The 20,703-nt window shown below is 50.4% G+C and overlaps 1 protein-coding gene across 2 annotated transcripts in view; it reads left to right on the top strand.

The window, feature by feature from the left end:
* The window catches only part of LOC128823014 (zinc finger protein 436-like), a 446,052-nt gene that overhangs the window by 267,445 nt on the left and 157,904 nt on the right, over positions 1-20,703 (top strand). The window lies entirely within an intron of this gene.

Here is a 20,703-nt window from a genome sequence, read left to right as displayed (position 1 = left end):
GAAAATGTAATCTGTGTTGAATATGATATAGCTTCAAAAAGATACCTATTTTTAATAGATACCTGACATTTGGTGTCTTACAGGGATTCTAAGCTGCCCCTGAATTTAGTCCCTAATTTAAATCTGTGCCACTAGATTAAAGAAGTAAAAGGGCATAGATGGAGTTATACCTCACTATCACTACTGATATGTTGTGTGGTTGGTGAAGAATTCTACACCAGAGAAGTGTCAAATTACTCCAAGTAAGGTCAAAGATTTGACAAGAACTCAGGTAGAAATTGTAGGTACTAGTGGTTGATTTTCACCCCAGAGATGGAAGGTATGGTGACCAGTGGCCCAGGTAAACTATTTTTAGGACACTGCTCCCTTGTTAAGTGGCATTGATCACACTCCTCAAGGATGCTATGATTAAATTAGGCACAACTGTCTTTTACCATTTGGATCCAAAGTTTTCATGAAGCACAGAGAGAATCATAGATGATTAGGGTTGGAAGAGACCTCCAGAGGTCATCTAGTCCAAACCCCTGCTCAAAGCAGGACCAACACCAACTAAATCATCCCAGCCAGGGCTTTGTCAAGCTGGCCCTTAAAAATCTCTAAGGACAGAGATTCCACCACCTTCCTAGGGAACCCATTCCAGTGCTTCACCACCCTCCTAGTGAAATAGTGTTTCCTAATAACCAACCTAGACCTCCCCCGCTGCAACCTGAGTCCATTGCCCGTTCTGTCATCTGCCACCACTGAGAGCAGCTGAGCTCCATCCTCTCTGGAACCCCCCTTCAGGCAGTTGAGGGCTGCTATCAAATCCCCCCTCACTCTTCTCTTCTGCAGACTAAACAAGCCCAGTTCCTTCAGCCTCTCCTCGTAAGTCATGTGCCCCAGACCCCTAATAATTTTTGTTGCCCTCCGCTGGACTCTCTCCAATTTCTCCACATCCTTTCTGCACTGGGGGCCCCAAAACTGGACGCAATACTCCAGATGTGGCTTCACCAGTGCCGAATAGAGGGGAATAATAATGTCCCTTGATCTGCTAGCAATGCTCCTACTAATGCAGCCCAATATGTTGTTAGCCTTCTTGGCAACAAGGGCACACTGCTGACTCATATCCAGCTTCATCCACTACAATCCCCAGGTCCTTTTCTGAAGAACTGCTGCTTAGCCAGTCAGTCCCCATCCTGTAGTGGTGCATGGGATTCTTCCCTCCTAAGTTCAGGACTTCGCACTTGTCCTTGTTGAACCTCATCAGATTTCTTTTGGCCCAATCCACTAATTTGTCTAGGTCACTCTGGACCCTATGCCTACCCTCCAGGGTATCTGCCTCTCGCCGCAGCTTAGTGTCATCCATGAACTTGCTGAGGGTGCAATCCATCCCATCATCCAGATCATTAATAAATAAGTTGAACAAAACCGTCCCCAGGACAGACCCCTGGGGTACTCCACTTAATACTGGCTGCCAACTAGACATTGAGCCATTAATCAGTACCCGTTGAGCCTGACAATCTAGCCAGCTTTCTATCCACCTTATAGTCCATTCATCCAATCCATACCTCTTTAACTTGCTGACAAGAATACTGTGGGAGACCATATTAGAAGGTTTGCTAAACTCAAGATATATCACATCCACCGTTTTCCCCATATCCACAGAACCAGTTAACTCATCAGAGAAGGCAATCAGTTTGGTCAGGCATGACTTGTCTTGGTGAATCCATGTTGATTGTTCCTGATCACCTTCCTCTCCTCCAAGTGCTTCAAAATGGGTTCCTTGAGGACCCACTCCATGACTTTTCCAGGGACTGAGGTGAGGCTGACCGGTCTGTAGTTCCCTGGGTTCTCCTTCTCTTTTTAAAAGATGGGCATTATATTTGCCTTTTTCCAATCATCCTGGACCTCCCCTGATCGCCACGAGTTTTCAAAGATAATGGCCAATGGCTCTGCAGTCACATCAGTCAATTCCTACAGCAACCTCAGATGCATTAGATCTGGACCCATGGAGTTGTGTATGTTCAGCTTTTCTAAATAGTCCTTAACCTGTTTTCGCCACTGAGGGATGCTCACCTACCTCCCCATACTGTGTTGCCCAGGACAGCAGTGTGTTAGCTGACTTTGTGAAGACTGAGACAAAAAAAAGCATTGAGTACTTCAGTTTTTTCCACATAATCTGTCACTAGGTTGCCTCCCCCATTCATTAAGGGTCCCTTACTTTCCCTCACCTTTATCTTGTTGCTAACATACCTGTAGACACCCTTCTTGTTACCCTTCACATCCATTGCTAGCTGCAACTCCAGTTGTGTTTTCTCCTTCCTGATTACACCCTGCGTGCTCAATCAATATTTTTATACTCCTCCCTAGTCACCTGACCAAGTTTCCACTTCTTGTAAGCTTTCACTTTGTGTTTAAGCTCAACGAAGATTTCACTATTAAGTCAAGCTGGTCACCTGCCATATTTGCTGTTCTTTCTGCTCATTGGGATGGTTTGTTTCTGTGCCCTTAATAGGTCTTCTTTAAAATACAGCCACCTTTCCTGGACACCTTTCCCCTTCATCTTAGCCTCCCAGGGGATCGTGCCCATCAGTTCCCTAATGGAGTCAAAGTTTGCTTTTCTGAAGTCTAGGGTCCATATTTTGCTACTCTTTCTTCCTTTTGTGAGGATCCTGAACTCAACCATCTCATGGTCACTGCTGCCCAGGTTGCCACCCACTTTTACTTTCCCTACCTACTCTTCCCAGTTTGTGAGCAGCCGGTCAAGAGGAGAACGTCCCCTGGTTGGTTTCTCCAGCATTTGCACCAGGAAGTTATCCCCAACACTCTCCAAAAACTGCCTAGATTGTCTGTGCACTGCTGTATTGCTCTCCCAGCAGATGTCGGGTGATTGAAGTGCCCCATGAGAACCAGGGCCTATGATCTGGAAACTTCTGTTAGTTGTCCAAAGAAAGCCTCATCTACCTCATACTCCTGGTCTGGTGGTCTATAGCACACACCCATCACCACATCTCCTGTGTTGCTCTCACGTCTAAATATAACCCAAGGACTCTCACCAGGCTTTTCTTCAGTTTCATACTGGAGCTCCGAGCAATCATACCACTCTCTTACATACAGTGCAACTCCTCCACTTTTCCTCCCCTGCCTGTCCTTCCTGAACAGTCTATACCCATCCATGTCAGTGCTCCAGTCATGTGAACTGCCCCATGAAGTCTCTGATATTCCAGTCACATCATAGTTCTTTGACTGTGCCAGGACTTCCAATTCTTCCTGCTTGTTTCTCAGGCTCCTTGTGTTCATTTACATGCACCTAAGATAACTAGCCAATTGCCCTGCTTTCTCAGTATGAATCTGGAGGCCCTCCAATTGCATTCTCCTCCTTGTGTTTCCTCCCGGTAACCCCCTTCCCCACTTACCTCAGGACTTAGGTCACCATCCCCCGGCAAACCTAGTTTAAAGCCCTCCTCACTAGCCTGCCTGTGAAGATACTCTTCCCTCTCTTCGTTAGGTGGATCCCATCTCTTTCTAGCAATCCTTCTTCCCGGAACATGCCATGGTCGAGGAATCCAAAGCCCTGTCTCCGACACCACCTGTGTAACCACGCATTATCTCCACAATTCAATGGGTCCTACCTGGGCCTTTTCCTTCAACAGGGATGATGGATGAGAACACGACTTCTTCTTTGAGTAATTGCTCATATCGATTCCAATTAGGTGTGCGCGCGCCGCGTGCACCATCGTCACAAGACTTTTACCCTAGCAACACTCGGTGGGTCGGCTGAGGTGCCCCCTGGAGTGGCGCCCTTATGGTGCTGGATATATGTCCCTGCCGACCCAGCGCCCCCTCAGTTCTTTCTTACCGCCCGTGACGGTCGTTGGAACTGTGGAGCGCGGCGTAGCTGTTCTCCACTCTCCCTAGCTCTTTACTCATTTGTATCTCTAGTTAGTTTTTGTAGTATAGTTGTTAGTAGTTTATAGTTGTAGTTCGTGTATATAGTAGTTGGAGGAAAGGGGCCCTCCCCTTTCCTCCTTCCCGGTACCTGGGCTCATGCCTAGGTCTCCAGGTTTCATTGCCTTAAGCCGATGCCTACAGGAGACCCCCATGACTCCTGCCTGAAGGGCCTGGGGGAATCCCATCAACCAGATAGTGCCACATCTGTAAGGCATTCAAGCCTCGGACAAAAAACAAGCGGGATTTTTGTTTGAGGCAGCTCCTCATGGAAGCGGCACTTAGCCCTGTGCCCGTGGGCCCGAGCCAAGACCCGGCGCCATCGGCCAGAAGCGCACCTCTGGCACCGGAACGACCCAGCACCGGCAAAGACTCCCGGCACCCGGACGTCCTCAGCGCTCGCTATCTCCGGGGTCTAAGAAGCAACGCAAGCATCCTGCTGCTCCTGCACAGTTGCAGGCACAGCCTGTGCCCGCCATGGAGCAACGCCCCATGCCAGACCATCCCGCAAAGGCTCCAACTCCGACACCGTCAATTCCGGCGCCACAAGCGCCGTTGAGTCCGGTTCATATAAGTTCCCCGGTGTGCACCATGGTCGAGCTCGGTCTACCGTCTACCCCGGAGACCTTCTCCACAGCCTGTGACTTAATCGCACTCACCGAGTCGGGACCGTTGTAGCCTCCGGCACCGCCGGTGCAGTCTGTCCCATCGATAGGGAAGCCGGCTACCATGCGCCCTCCATCACAGACTGAGATGGCTCAGCACCAACCTCAGTCCAAGTCGCGGTCCCGATCTAGATGCTGGTCCCGTGCATGGTACTGCTCGCAGTCCTGGCACCGATCATCATCTCGGCGCTTGTTGTACTTGCGGCACCGCTCCACCTCAAGAAGATATCCTTCCTGGTACGGTCGGTACCAGTCAAGCTCCCTGCACCGATCCCGGCGCCAGTCTCCGCGGAGTTGCTCCCGGCACCGCTCCACGCGTAGATCTTCATCGGGGTCCAGATCTGCCTCCCGGTACTGATATGGCCGTCGGTCCCGGTCCAGGTTGCGGTACCTCTCCAGATCACAGCACCGATCTCTATCTCCGCGATGAGGCCCAGCGACATGGGATAGTTCGCCACAGCATGACCAGTTGGCTCCACCTTGGCCTTCCCACCCCAACTTGAGGTCGTCCCAGACGGAGAGTGGCTACCCCGATCCGGCTCAGGGACCACCGCAGTGGTCCTTTTGGACCCCTTGGGCATACCACCAGGCCCAAGGTGTCCCCTCAAGGCCCACGAGGCCCAAGGCATCCCCCTTCTCGTTCGGCCCATTTGGAACCCCGAGTCCTGGAGGCCACGGTCAGCTGCCCACCCCAGGGGGCTCAGAGACAGCGGCCTTGCCCTCAACTCAGGCCCATTCCTCTAGCATAGAGGACTTAGGACAGCCGGACCTCCCCCAGCAAGACTTGCCCCAGGAACCGTTAGTCCTGGGGCTGTCTTCCTCGTCGTCGCCTGACGAGGCGGTGGTGGGCATGACCTCCTCTGGCCCACCACCTATAGACCTCCTTGCACACCAAGACTTACTGCGTAGGATGGCACAAAATATGAACCTCCAGGTGGAGGAGGTGGTAGAGGTAGAGGATCCGGTGGTGGACATCTTGTCAGCCGATGCCCCCACACGTGTAGCCTTGCCATTTATCTGGACCATCCGGGCTAATGCCAATATGATCTAGCAGTCCCCGGCATCTATTCCTCCCACTGCCATGGGGGTGGAGAGGAAGTACTTGGTCCTCTCCAAGGACTATGAGTACTTGTACATTCAACCCCAACCGTGCTCCCTAGTGGTACAGTCAGTTAATGAGAGGGAAAGGCACGGTCAACAAGCGCCCGCTCCTAAATCCAAGGACGCTAGGCACCTGGATTTATTTGGGCACAAGGTCTATTCGACTGGTGGCCTACAACTCAGGGTGGCTAACCAGCAGGCTCTCTTGAGCCGTTATAATTACAATACCTGGAACTCGATGGGGAAGTTCAAAGAGCTGGTTCCTCAAGAGTCCAGGGAGGAGTTCGGGGCCTTGCTGGAGGAGGGCAAGAAGGTAGCCAGGACGTCCTTGCAGGCTTCAATAGATGTGGCAGACTCGGTGGCTAGGACTCTAGCCTCCAGCGTAGCTATGCGCCGCATTTCATGGTTGCAGGTGTCCGGTCTTCCGCTGGAGTTGCAGCAAACAATTCAAGACATGCCCTTTGATGGCCAGGGGTTATTCTCGGACAAAACTGACTCTAGACTTCAGAGTCTTAAGGATAACCAGGCCATCATGCGCTCATTGGGCATGCATACTCCAGTGATGCAGCATAGGCCCTTCCGACCCCAACTGCAGCGCACCTACCCTAACCCTCAGCCACAACAGGACTTCTCCAGAAGGTGTGACCGGGATAGTAGTAGTAGGCAATCTGGCCCTCAGACGGGCCAAAACCAGGGCCCCCCCAAGCTGTCAGCGGGGCCCAAGCAAAACTTTTGAAGGTGCGCCCGAGGGCGGAGCACCAGTCTCCTTGCAGGATCCTTTTCCACCTTTCTCCAGCCACCTCTCCTATTTCCTCCCTGCATGGTCCCGCATAACATTAGACCGCTGGGTCCTACGCAAGGTGGAAAGTGGATACCAACTTCAGTTTGGTTTGTCCCCTCTTTCCCACCCTCCCTCCCCGTCCCTCTTCAGGGACCCCTCTCACGAGCAACTCCTTCTAAAGGAGGTACAGTCGCTCCTGGCTGTCGGAGCCAGAGAAGAGGTTCCAAGGGACCTGAGGGGCAGGGGGTTTTACTCCCGTTACTTCCTGATCCCCAAGGCAAAAGGGGGCTACGGCCCATTCTGTACATGTGCAGATTCAACAAATTCATGGTAAAGTTGAAGTTCCGCATGGTTTCCCTGGGGACCATTATTCCTTCCCTGGATCCTGGAGACTGGTACGCCGCCCTCGACATGAAGGACGCGTACTTCCACATAGCGATTTACCCATCGCACAAGCGTTTCCTCCGCTTTGTGGTCAACCAACAGCACTTCCAATTTACCATCCTTCCCTTCGGTATATCCACAGCACCAAGGGTCTTTATGAAGTGCATGGCCGTCGTAGCTGCCTCACTCCGTCGACATCGGATCCAAGTGTTTCCGTGCCTCGACGACTGACTCTTTCAGGGTCGCTCCGAGCTCCAGGTGTAATCCTGTGTTCAGTTCACCGTGAGCTTGTTCAAACAGCTGGGCCTCCTGCTCAATGCTGAAAAGTTCACTTTGCAGCCTACCCAAAGAATAGACTTAGAATCATAGAATCTCAGGGTTGGAAGGGACCTCAGGAGGTCATCTAGTCCAACCCCCTGCTCAAGGTAGGACCAATCCCCAGACAGATTTTTGCCCCAGATCCCCAAATGGCCCCCTCAAGGATTGAACTCATAACCCTGGGTTTAGCAGGCCAATGCTCAAACCACTGAGCTATACCTCCACCTCTTGGAGCAGTCCTGGATTCAAATCTTGCCGTGCATGCCTACCGCACACCCGCTTCCAGTCCATGGTGGACATTATCCACAGCCTCCAGAGCTTCCCGACCTCGACAGCACGCACGTGCCTCGGTCTTCTGGGGCACATGGCATCATGCAGCTTCGTGATCAGACATGCCAGACTACGTCTCCGTCCATTTCAGACCTGACTCTCATCAGTATACCATCCAGGCCGACACAATTTAGACACAGTGCTCACTGTACTGAAGGAAGTCTTATCCTCCCTGGCTTGGTGGCTGAACCCCGACTTTGTATGTGGGGGAATACCATTCCATGCCCCACAGCCCTCCCTGGTCCTAACCACGTATGCATCATCTCTGGGCTGGGGCGCTCACCTTGCGGACCTCCGCACACAGGGCCTTTGGTCCACTCAAGAGATAGCCCTGCACATCAATGCTTGAGAACTGAGAGGAGTACGCCTGGCGTGTCAGGTTTTCCGTGAACACCTTCAGGGCCATTGTGTCGCAGTCCTCATGGACAACACAACGGCCATGTTTTACATCAACAAGCAAGGGGGAGCGCAGTCATCTCTCCTCTGTCAGGAGGCCATCCAACAGTGGGAATTCTGCATAGCCCACTCGATCGACCTGGTGGCATCATTTCTCCCAGGAGTCCAAAACACCTTGGCAGATCGCCTCAGCAGATCCTTCCTGGCTCACGAGAGGTCGATTCACCCGGACGTTATCCATTCTGTTTTCCGGAAGTGGGGATTTCCCCAAGTAGACGTCTTTGCCTCTCGCAAGAATTGGAAGTGCCAGGTGTTCTGCTCTCTCCAGGGACGCTCCCCAGGCTCCCTGTCGGACGCCTTCCTAATACCGTGGAAAGACCACCTGCTCTATGCCTTCCCTCCATTTCCGTTGGTCCACAAGGTCCTTCTCAAGTTACGCAGAGACAGGGCCCGCTTAATATTGATCGCCCCCGCGTGGCCCAGACAACATTGGTACACCACACTCCTCGATCTGTCGGTGGCCGCACCAATCCCTCTCCCGTTGTGACCGGACCTGATCACTCAGGAGCATGGCTGACTATGTCACCCAGACCTACAATCCCTCCATCTCACAGCATGGATGCTGCATAGCTAACTCAATCTGAGCTGCCTTGCTCCCGCTCGGTGCAGCAAGTGCTCTTGGGTGGCAGAAAGCCCTCTACTAGGTCCACGTATCTGGCTAAGTGGAAGCGTTTCTCCTGCTGGTGTGCCCTGAACAATACTGCTCCTCTGGAGGCGTCAGTACCTACCATCCTGGATTATCTCTTGTCCCTGAAACAGCAAGGCCTCGCTGTTTCATCCATCAGAGTACACCTAGCAGCGATTTCAGCCTCCATCCCGGCGAAAACGGGTGCTTGGTTTTCTCCAATCCCATAGTCAGCAGGTTCCTTAAGGGATTGGAACATCTGTACCCACAAATTTGGCGTCCGGCCCCTACCTAAGACCTCAACCTGGTCCTATCTAGACTCATGGGTGCTCCGTTCGAGCCAATGGCCACCTGCTCGCTTCTGTACCTTTCCTGGAAAACAGCATTCCTTATCGCTATCACCTCGGTGAGACGTGTGTCGGAGCTTCGGGCCCTGACTTCAGATCCACCGTATACAGTATCTTGTCCTTATGGAACACAGCTGCGACCACACCCCACCTTCCTTCCTAAGGTGGTGTCTACCTTTCATGTCAATCAAGACATCTTCCTTCCAGTCTTCTATCCGAAGCCGCACACTTCTTGATGAGAACAACAGCTGCATTCTCTAGATGTTCATAGGGCTCTCACCTTTTACATCGATCTAACAAGACCCTTTAGGAGGACAGCCCAGCTGTTTGTGGCAGTGGCAGACTGGATGAAGGGCCTCCCGGTCTCCATACAATGCTTCTCATCCTGGATCACATCATGCATCTGTGCGTGCTATGACTTGGCTGGTGTCCCAACTACGCATCTTACTGCCCACTCCACTCGGGCTCAAGCTTCGTCCTCCACCTTCCTGGCTCATGTGCCCATACAGGAGATCTGTAGTGCAGCAACTTGGTCATCCGTGCATACCTTCGCTTCCCACTATGCCATAGTGCAGCAGTCAACGGGTGATGCTGCATTTAGTTCAGCAGTCCTGCACTCCACGACATCTCACTCCAACCCCACCGCCTAGGTAAGGCTTGTGAGTCACCTAATTGGAATCGATATGAGCAAGCACTTGAAGAAGAAAAGATGGTTACTCACCTTTATAACTGTTGTTCTTTGAGATGTGTTGCTCATATCCATTCCAAACCCACCCTCCTTCCCCTCTGTTGGAGTAGAGGGAAGAAGGAACTGAGGGGGCACTGGGTCGGCAGGGGCATATATCCAGTGCCATAAGGGCGCCACTCCAGGGGGCGCCTCAGCTGACCCACCGAGTGATGCTAGGGTAAAAGTCTTCTGACGATCGTGCACGCGGTGCGTGCACACTTAATTGGAATGGATATGAGCAACAAAACTTGAAGAACAATAGTTACAAAGGTGAGTAACCATCTTTTTCACCTCAAACTCCTTTATCCTTTTTCCCAGAGCCATGTAGTCTGCAGTGACCCACTCAAGATCATTCTTGGCAGTATCATTGGTGCCCACAAGGAGAAGTAGGAAGGGGTAGCGGTCTGAGGGCTTGATCAGTCTCGGCAGACACTCCGTCACATCCTGAATTCTAGCTCCAGGCAAGCAGCACACTTCGAGTCTCTCAGTCTGGTCAGCAGATGGATGACTTCGTCCCCCTTAGGACGGAGTCCCCGACCACCACCACCACCCGTCTTCTCCTCTTGAGAGTGTGGTCGTGGAACCCCCATCCCTAGGAAAATGGATCTTATGCCTTCTGGTCGATGGGGTCTCCTTCTGATCGCTAGATTGCTCTTCCAAATCATTCTCCGCAGTAGAACCTATGCAGAGAGCTATCTGGTTTTCCGTGAACACCTTCAGGGCCGTTGTGTTTTGTACCTCTATCTGCACTGGGGGTACATAGGTTCTCCTCATTCTTCTTCTGAAGATCACATGGTGCCAGTTTTCTTCCCCGTTCTGCCCTGCCCTCTCTGATTCTTTGGCATGTTGTGCCCCCAGAACCAAACACTGACTTCTGTCCAGAAAGTCTTCGTTTTCTCTGATGTAACGCAAAGTTGATACTTACATCTCTAGTCCTTTAACCTTCTAATATGGAGACCAGTTTGCACTTTGTACAGACAAAGTCACTTCTATCCTCTGGGAGAAAGACAAACATGGCACAGCCTGTGCAGGTCACAACAGCTGATCGCTCAGTATCTATGTGTTCCTTCTAAAAGTGTCCTCAGATGATGTATTTACTTCTCACAGAAGCCTGAAAGGCAAAAACACTCTGTGGGAACTCCCCCCAGGCAAACTCCCAGGCAACAGCTGATTCCTTCAGAGCCATTCCATGCCTCTGGGTCCCAATCTGGCTGCCTTGTTGGACAAGAAACACTTCCATGCTGGGCAAATGATGGTAGCCAATGAGGGAATGTATCAGATTCCACGTTCAGACTGAAGGTAACGTGAATGTTGTGTCCAGAGTCTGTGGTTTGGTCTCTTAGTTTTACTCTAGAGTCTAATGCATTTGTATCACATATCCACCTCCTGCTACTCTGAAAGATTAGAAAGTGTGAAAATAGAGCACAGGTGGTTTTTCTCATGATGCAGCCTTCCCACATAGTGCGAGACCCCTTCCACACACACTTCTGGGAGAAGACCCAGGGAGAAATGAACTCTCAGAAATGGAAGGCTACTAGATTATTGTAGAATGCGACTTCACACAAAGCTCACTGGGTGGAAATGGGAATTAAGAGAAAACTGCCCTATCGGTTTATATTTTGTAATCATTGAATAAGTTGTTACCAGCGACAATGAAATTAAACATGAAGTTAATTAATGTAACGTAAGAAGCTGATCATTTGATAACTTTCAGTGTTAACCTGAATTATATTGTTTCTTCTAGTTCTCTCCCTGCCCCCTCCTACTAGATAGGAAATGGTGGCTAATCCTGAAATTAAAAACTTAATCCAAATGAATTAGAGTGGGGGAATATGTGAGAGAAATAGCCTGTATGAGAATAGAGACCCAGTAGAGACTGTAATTATTTCTATTTAAAATGGAATCTTTTGATAAATTTTAAATCTTCTGTTAAGAGGAAACTTACTTGAGACAATATTAGGAACTTTTTACCCAGTTAGAGTTCACCTAGTTCTCCAGGTCTCTTGTTTGCAAAGAAAAGATGTCATATCAGGCAGGAGATGTCAAAATATAAAATTGTGATGGATGTGTGATGGTAGCTTTTCTGGGGTTTTTTGTTTTTGTTTTGTTTTGGTTTTTTAATTTAATTTAAATTTTGCAACCAGTTATTTTTATAGGTGCTGAGGCCCTTTTCCTTTTGAGCACAGCTGTTTAACCCTCAGACCTGGCTCTGGAAACTCCCCAAAACTGGCCTTGTGTTTCTTTCATGTTTGATATCTTTGGGGTTCACACATCCACACTACATGCGGTTCACAGCAACAGATACTTTGAGAAACCTGCTGGGTTAAACAGGCCTTTTCCAAACTGACATTGGCCCGAAGTCTGCCTCAATTCAGCTGGATTGGGACACATCTGCATCAAAGGAGTGGTTCACACCTGATTAACGCAGAAACCTCGGGGGAGCTGTGGTAAAATAGGATAAGTAGGAATCCACAACAATAAAGTTAAAGGTAAGGGTGAAAGACTCTCACCTTGCAGGTCAACAAGCCTGTTCTGTTCATTCCCTCTAATGCATCTCGCACTGGTCACTCTCAGGCAGCATACTGGGCTTGATGGGTGACTGTGGGTTTCCTCATCTGAAAGCTCTGCAGCCACTGCTCGCCATCCCAGATGTGTATGATGATGTGATCCCACCGCTCAGTGCTTGTTTCCTGAGCCCAAATGCGGCGTTCCACTGTGAATGCCACAAGCGATCTCCTGTCATAGCTACTACATGTGGTGAGATCAATGTTGAACTCCTCTGCTTTTGCACTTTAAGGAAAACTCCACTGCCACTCGTGACGTGTAGCATATTGGTCAACAGTGCTGGATCCATTCCTGCAGCACAAAGAGGCAGAATGCGCAGTGCTCCAACCGTTGAAAGATGGCGCCAAATGTGGATGGAAGCACAGGGATTGCTGGGATGCGAAGCAATGCATCACGGGGCATTGGGACAGGACCCAGGATGCCCCGCAATCCCCTCTGTCTTCTCACAATGCTTAGTGGCAGAAGAGGAAGCGATGCTCAGTGGGATAGCTCCCCAGAGTGCACCGCTCCCAACACCGCTGCAAGTGCCACAAGTGTGAACACGCTATTGCACAGGCAGCTGACTGTGAACACACAATAGCGGTTTCCCTTCAGCACTCTCTGAGCGGCACTGAACTCCCAGTGCTGTAACTCTCCCAGTGTAGACACAGCCTCAGAGGGACTGACTGCCAGGATCCCAGGACTGATCCCCTCTGGGGAATGAAGCACAATGTCAACAAAACCATGCTAGTCCAAAGTGCTGGACCATCTATGCCATTACCTGGTTCCTAAACTGCAGCTACAGTTCCTCCTCCAAGTGAATCCAAAGACCGAGAGGTGCAGAGATCCAACCCCTTATAATCTTAGAAACGTTTTGTTTTTTCTTCTATTTTTTGTCTGTTTCTTTTTATGAACTTGGAGACCTCCAAGCCTCTCTCTTAGATTGGGGGTGTGTGTGTGTGTGTGTGTGTACACACAACTCTGAAATCTATAAAGGGGAGATGCTAGGAATAATAGTTCCCCAAATCTTAATAGTCTTAAAACTCTGCCCTATGAAATGACTGAACGCATGCTCCTCACCTATGGAAGCACTGCAAGGAAATAAGCTGTCAGATATGTATTGTTCAGGGAGAGCTGTTTGAACTTTTTTTATACTAATGTCTCTCTAAGGTCTGTATGTGTTTTGGGGCGAGAAGGCAGGAAGTATTAGCTACACAATAGTGACATCTAAGGAGAAAACTAATTGGCTTTGAGGTTGTAGGCTAAATGTAAGCAATAATTTGGTTTCAGTATTTAAATATTCAGCTGGCTAAATCTGGGTTGCACTGCCTGGGGAAAAATCTCTGATTGGGGTTTCGGCATCACTAACTATTCACCTGCCTTCTTGGGTTGCTGTTTTAGGATTTATAAAGGTTGGTTTTCTGGTGTATTAATCTGATGGTTTGACTAAATTGATGACTTGATTCCAATGCAATATCCTTGTTAACTCATTGATTTACTGATTTGACCTGAACTTTGTCACTGTATTGTTTAACCCTTAGCTGAGTGGAGTCTGTAGTCATTTAGCCTTAGTGATGTGTGCTCTTGGATGTATTTGTTCATGTTAATAAAACATGTAACTGGGCTACTGAGTCATTTCTTTCAATAAGCAACAGGGGCTGGAACTTTTATTTGTATATTTCCCTTTAATTCAATCTCCATTTTCTTCATTTCATACTGTCCTAAGTTAAGGAATGTGCAGCACCAGAAACTGGACACAAGCCTTTTGCTGCCCCATTCTGTGCCCATCCAGCAGGAGTAGAAAACAAACACCTCCTGGAGTGGGGATTGTCACACTAGACTGTAAATACAGACATGTTCCCAAGCTTTGCTGTCTGTCTCAAATCCTGGCATAAGGGTGACACCTACAGCCGCTTGTAATCACGCCTGGCAGGAAAGAGACCCCTATGTGCATTCCCTTGGGAGGCAGGGGGATCTGGGAGACCCTGGACACGGGGGGATATTTACCCAGAGCTCAGGAGCAATCTACTCAGGGGTGATGCTAGAGAAAAGAGCTGGGGGATGCTTTCCCCACTTATTTCTCCTTATCCCCTTTCGGTCTCTCTCCTCTTTCCCTTTGTTCCATCCCCCTGCCCCCTTGCAAGGAGACTTGGTCACTTCCCTGCTCCCAGGGGCACTCATTTTCCCGTAGCTGGATCGGCCCCTGCGAGTGCTAATAGGAACTGAGAGCCTGGGTGCGGGACAGTCCCTGCAGCGGCTCTGGGACACACACAAGCAAGAGGAGCAGCAGAGATGGGCTAGTTCCCACCTCAGAAAGTCCCTGACCTGGTGAGTGCGGCAGCTGCAGCCCGGGTTGGGCTTGAAGGAGGCAGGAAGGGCCCAGAACAGGGAGCTGGGAAGAAGGAAGCAGGAAAAACAAGGAAAAGAGCCATGGGGAGCTCCTGGAGGTGGAGTTCTCTAAAGTAAGAGACACTGCTGGTGCTGCTGCCTCCAGTGTGAGCTGGGAGCCCGGGCTGTAGTGTGAGAAACTGCTGTCTGTAGGAATGTGCTACTGAGAGTGCACTGGGCATGCTCAGTAACATCTGCTGAAGCCACTTCCCTTCACCCTGCCCTTACTTGGAATCATATTCTGCAGACTGTTATTTACAGGGGTTCAAAGGGAGCAAATCAGAGTTGTGAAGTGGCCAGGATCTGAGGAGGGGGCGGAAATGGACTGATCAGTGGGGTCAGCTGGAGGCAGGGTTAGGAGAGGGGCTGAGGGCCAAAATGAGGGATGAGGGGAAAAGGAGCTGAGGGGAAACCCAGGGGTGAGGCGGTGACAGAGGGTAAAACTCCAGCACAGGCAGGGGCACAGGGGATAACAGTTGCCGCGATGGACAGATACTAGTGTTTGCAAAAATAGCATGGGAGGAGGGCAGAGGGGCTTTTTTATTTCCCCTCCCACAGATATTACCCCCGCTCTTATTGTGGTCACTTAGAACAGGGGCGAGGGTGTCCCCCTTCTGGGGTCCTCTCTCCACACTGGACTCTTCCCTGACCCACTGATCATTGCATATGCTTCAAGCAAATACAATTTATTAAAGAGCAATCAATTTAAAAAATAAGGAAAGATGGGAAAGGTTAAAGGCAAACATGTAATCTCATTCTGTGGCACAGGGATATCACAAACAGAGTCTCTGGAACATAAGGGAAGTTCACAGTCTCTCCCTCACGTGTCCCAGGCCTCCTTCCCAGGTCCTGGCTGTGGTGCAGAGATGCTACAGATCGAACACTTGCTCTGGGGGTGGCCACATGTCCTCAGGCGCTAGATGGCAGGACACTTCTTCCCAGCATCAGCCCCCATGTTGGGGTTATGATCCCCCAAATCTGGCCTGCAAGCCCTCTTGACTGGTGGCGTCTCCCTGCGCTTCTGCCCTGGGTCCCCCTCACTCTCCCAAGCTGCTCCCCACACCCACCTCCAGCCACAGGCTGCCGCTGCTCTGCCTCCATGTCCCTGGGCTGCTTCTCTGGCTGTCGAAGCTCGGTTCCTCGGCTCTTCTTGGGCTCCTGCTCTCTCCTTAGCTCGGCCCCAGGTGGTTCCAGCTCACATGGAGGAAGGGACCCCCTGGCCTGCTAAATCTCTCATCAGACTGCCTGCCCTGTCCGTCAGGGTGACCTGGAGCTTTGGCATCTCCGCATTGCCCCTAGAGCTGAAAGCTGAGGAAGCTGAACGCCAAAGACTCGCCATGAAGGAGAAAGAAAGAGCAAAAACATTAATTGGACGGCTAGAAAAGCAGAACCAGAACCTTCCCCTGTCACTGATTCCCACCTTCCAAAAATCCACAAATGGGAACAATTGTGTCTTGCATCCGAAGTGACAGATGATGTTACAGAATATTTCACTACCTTTGAGAGGCTGCGTGTGAGTCATGAGATTCCTGAGGACAAGAAAATCCCCACTTTGGTTGCAAAGTTAACTGGTAAAGTTCTGAATACATTCAAGGAAATGTCAATTCAGGATGCTTTAGATTACTAGAAATTCAAAGAAATGATTTCAGATCACCCCTGATACAGATCGGGCGAATTTTAGGAGTCTTAAGAGAAATGCGTGTTTGAGTAACGGGGAATGTGTAACAGGATGAAAGATCTGATGGGAAATGGTGAGGGGAAGGGGAATTGCAAGCTTTGAAGCAATGTTTGAACTTGTTGCTCCGGAACATTTCTTAAGCATATGTAGAGATGATATGAAGCAGTGTCTGTGGGATAAAAATGTGAACTCTGGATGAGGTGGTCTCTCTAGATGATGCTTTGAGTGAGTGTAAACCACACAAAGGGAAGTTTAAACCTGGTGGGAAGCAGGGTTCCCGTTTTACCCGTGGGAAAAAGGAAGGTGGCTGGGAGGCTGGGCACTCACAGCCTGTGACATTCCCCTCTGGTGTTGTCTGGACCAGTGATCTGCTAGGTCACTCCAATTCTTGCCTCTGGGAGCCAGCCTTACCCTGCTCTGCTGTGAGAACCCCCACTCCTGGGGTGCTCACGCACAGCCTCTGGCATGTCAGCTGCTCCCAGCTACTTGTGAGTGACTGACACTAGCCAGTATCTCCGGTCCCAGACACAACCCTAGGAACCTCCATCCTGCAGTGTTCAGTTATGCCCACTGGACACTGCAAGCTTATATAAGTTCATCAATTTAACAAAGAAATTGAAATGTACCAGGCTTGTTCTCCCAAGGGAGTCTCTGACACACTGCAAACCAAACGCACTGCTTCAAGTAGAATAAACAGATTTATTAACTATAAAGGTAGATCTAAGTGATTATAAGTCAAAGCACAACAAAGTCAGATTTGGTCAAATGAAATAAAAGCAAAACACATTCTAAGCTGACCGTAACACTTTCAATGTCCTTTCAAACTTAGAGGCTTCTCACCACAGGCTGGCTCTTCAGCTAGGGTCTCCCCTTTGATCAGTGGTTCAGTCACTTGGTGGTGGTGGTGTCTGTAGATTGTGACAAAGTTCCTCCTCTGCCTTGGTGGGTCCTGCGCTTATAGGCGAATTTGCTCACCTCAGAGATTCACAGCAGCTCTCAGTTTGCCCACTTTTTCTAGTGGCTCAACCCTGCCGTTCACTCAGCTAACCTCATCACTGGCCAGCCTGGGGAAAGGGAGGAGAACAATCCCCCGCAGTCTCTGCTGATCCACCTAGTCGGGGGACAGGCCAGGGACCTTCTCCTCTGGTGGGACCAACAGTCCAGGTCAACTCCTCTTCTATCCAATAGGGAGTTGGGGGGGAACCTGGGCCCACCATCTACTCTGTGTTCCAGCCCAGGGCCCTGTGGATTGCAGCTGTCTACAGTGTTTCCTGTAACAGCTGCGTGACAGCTACAACTCCCTGGGCTACTTCCCCATGGCCTCCTCCCAACACCTTCTTTATCCTCACCACAGGACCTTCCTCCTGATGGCTGTAGCCGCTTGTACTCCTCAGTCCTCCAGCAGTACGCCTACTCACTCTCAGCTTCTTGCACACCTCTTACTCCCAGCTTCTCTCACACACCTCACTAACTGAAGTGAGGTCCTTTATAAACCAGGTTCCCTGATTAGCCTGCCTGTGCTAATTGATTCTAGTAGCTTCTTAATTGGCTCCAGATGTCCTAATTAGCCTGCCTGCCATAATTGATTCCAGCAACTTCCTGATTGTTCTGGAACAGCCCATTATCTTACTCAGGGAAAAGGGACCTGCCTAATCTGGGGCTAATAGATCTACCTTCTATCACTCTCCTCTACCCCGACCCTGTCACAAGATGTAGGCAAAAGAGAGAGAGCATGGCAAAATGTCACTTCCTTTTATCATGTCCTTTCTTTCTGCTTGGCTTTGCCCCCGCCCACCTTCAGAGTCAGGTGAGTATTATGTCATCCCAGTCCCAAACTGCCCAAAGGAAAGGGGTGATTCCCTCCAGGGTCTAACACAGGGGTCTCAAACTCAAATCACCACGAGGGCCACATGAGGACTAGTACATTGGCGCAAGGGCCGCATCACTGACACCTTTACATATAAAGATACAACCCCCCCCACCCCCACTCCACCCCTCCCATGAGGCCCTGGCCCTGCCCTGCCTCTTCCCACCCCTTCCCCGCCCCCATTCCCACCCCTTTCCCAAAGTCCTCACCCCAATTCTGCCCCCTCCCTGCCCCTATTCCAACCCCTTCCCCAAATCCCCACCACTGTCTGGCCTTTTTTCTGCCTCCTCCCTGCTCTTCCCCCTTCCTCCTGGAAAGTGCTAAATGCCACCAAACAGCTGTTTGGTGGCAGGAAGCGCCTGGAGGTAGGCAGAGGAGCGGGGATGCGGCATGCTGGGAGGGAAGCGGGGCGGTGGGTGAGGGGAGCTTGTTGGGCCGCAGGAAATAACTCCCTGGGCCGCATGTTTGAGACCCCTGGTCGAACAGATTCTTTATTGCTGCCTAAGACAGCGTTCATTGTTCCTGTGAGGCTGGGCTGGGTTTGTCCCATCCATGCCATTGCCATGACAAGGTGTGAACTGCCTCTCTGCTCTTGGAGAGTTTTTGCAGGGGTTTGCTTTAAGCCACGAGGATACATTTTCAGCCTCATAACTATATACATGAAATTGTAACCTACAACCTTACTATAACATTACAGTAACAATTATTATAACAACCATGCACAGTGCATCACGAGCCTTCCGAACACACCCAATATGACAAATTTTGCATTGGATACCACACAATTATTTTATAAAGATGAAGATGGGGGTGTAGGATGTCCCCCCGAGGTACAGAGCGTCACACATCCCCAAAACCATTCCTCTAATCCCCATCCCAAACCTCCTGTGAAAAGAAGAGCCAAAAAGGTGCTATCCCTGTAATTCACCTGAGGAATAAATGCCCTGTACTGAGAGGAAGCAGACAACAAATAGCCCATGTTAATACTGCTGTCCTCAACACAGAAATCTCACAGGTGCTGGACACTTATCATCTTGGTTTTGTGGGATTACCCTCTGCAGAACCAGACATGCAGCACATCAAGGTTTTCAAGATTCATGGCAAGGGATACTTACCATGGGAGGCTACAGGTGCAGAAATTTCTGTGGTTAAGCAGAGTATAATTCAAGAAGGTAACACTGCCAGAACTTTTATTAGTAGGAGGTTACAGGATTCTTGTGTCTTTGACTGAAATGCAGATCAAAACTGATGGTTTTAAAAACTATTGCCATTGACATACTTATTGGAAATGATTTTTTCAGTGCAGCTCAGGCTGTTATACCCGCAGCAAGAAGAAATACGATGCTGGGACCCCATAGGGAAACAGTAAAGTCCCATGAACTGCTGAACGAATGCAAGAGAGTCTCTTTAACTGCTCTGCAGGAGGGGGAAGCAGCATTCTTCCAGGTGTGGGGGAGGTGGAGACCAGTTCCTGCACTGCAGCTGAAGGCACCACCACCACCACCTCAGGAAGGGAGGGGGATAAAGTGCCTGTCAGTGAGAAAACTGTCCAGGCTGTTGGCTGTGAGCCCTTTGCAGCTGAACAGGGGTCATAGACTGCTGTAGAAAGCACAGAGGTGTGTATCCTAGAGGCGAGGGGCAGAGAAGAAAACTGGGGAAAGAATAGTGGAAGTACATGAATGTCTCCTCACTGGTCACTTGGGACAGGATGCCCAGGACAGAGTGGCTGATTCAGCATCTCTGCACCCAGGCACTCAGCCTGTGACTCGGGTTCAGAGAGGACGGACTGTGAAACCGACCTCCAGAAAGGGAGCAGTCACACAGCTGACTCCTCAGGGATAGATTGGGAACCCCAATCCAGGTCCCAGTTTTTCAGGACACCGGTCGCTCCCGATATGCGTGTGGAAATTAACTGTCTCTCTAAGACAGGATGCAAATTCTACTGAAGAAATACTTGTCTGTAAGAATGCAAATGACCCAATTGGCAAGGGGAGGAGGGCTTCCTTGTGCATCTTGCATCTGAAGAAGTGAGGTTCTTACCCACGAAAGCTTATGCTCCCAGTACTTCTGTTAGATTTAATGTTTTATCCTTACCAGTGAGTTTGCCTAAAGTGCTGGAGAAATCTGCCCAGGTTACAAAGGCTGGTGCATGTCCACTTCCCTTTGACAAAGTGGCAAACTAGGTAATGAACTTTCAGTAGCCAGGCTTCTGACCAGTGCAAAATGGGACAGTTCTGGGGTGCTGGGCTGGGGAATTGGCTGGAGCCCATTGATGGTTCATGAGTGGCTGGGAGATCATTGGTGTAACACAGTTGGGTTTGTCCCTGCCTGTGGAGGGCTGTGTAAGTGCAGTGCCTGGCAAAGGCTTGGAGCTTGACATCAGTGTCACAGTGTGAGAGGCGAGAAGACGCCGGGGCCGGGTCTGAGGGGCCCGGGGGTCACTGCGGGCGGGGGGACAGGGGCCGGGGGGGTCTCTACGAGGGGAGGGGAGATGGGGAAAGGCTCAGGCTGACCCCGGGGCCCGCCCTTACCTGGCTACAGAGGGCGGAAGCGCCCCCGGGGCAG

This window comes from Malaclemys terrapin, chromosome 15 (assembly GCF_027887155.1).
Source record: "Malaclemys terrapin pileata isolate rMalTer1 chromosome 15, rMalTer1.hap1, whole genome shotgun sequence".
Classification (NCBI taxonomy): Eukaryota; Metazoa; Chordata; order Testudines; family Emydidae; genus Malaclemys; species Malaclemys terrapin.
The sequence above is the reverse complement of the archived record's forward strand: the minus strand, read 5'-3'. Positions and strand labels throughout refer to the sequence as shown.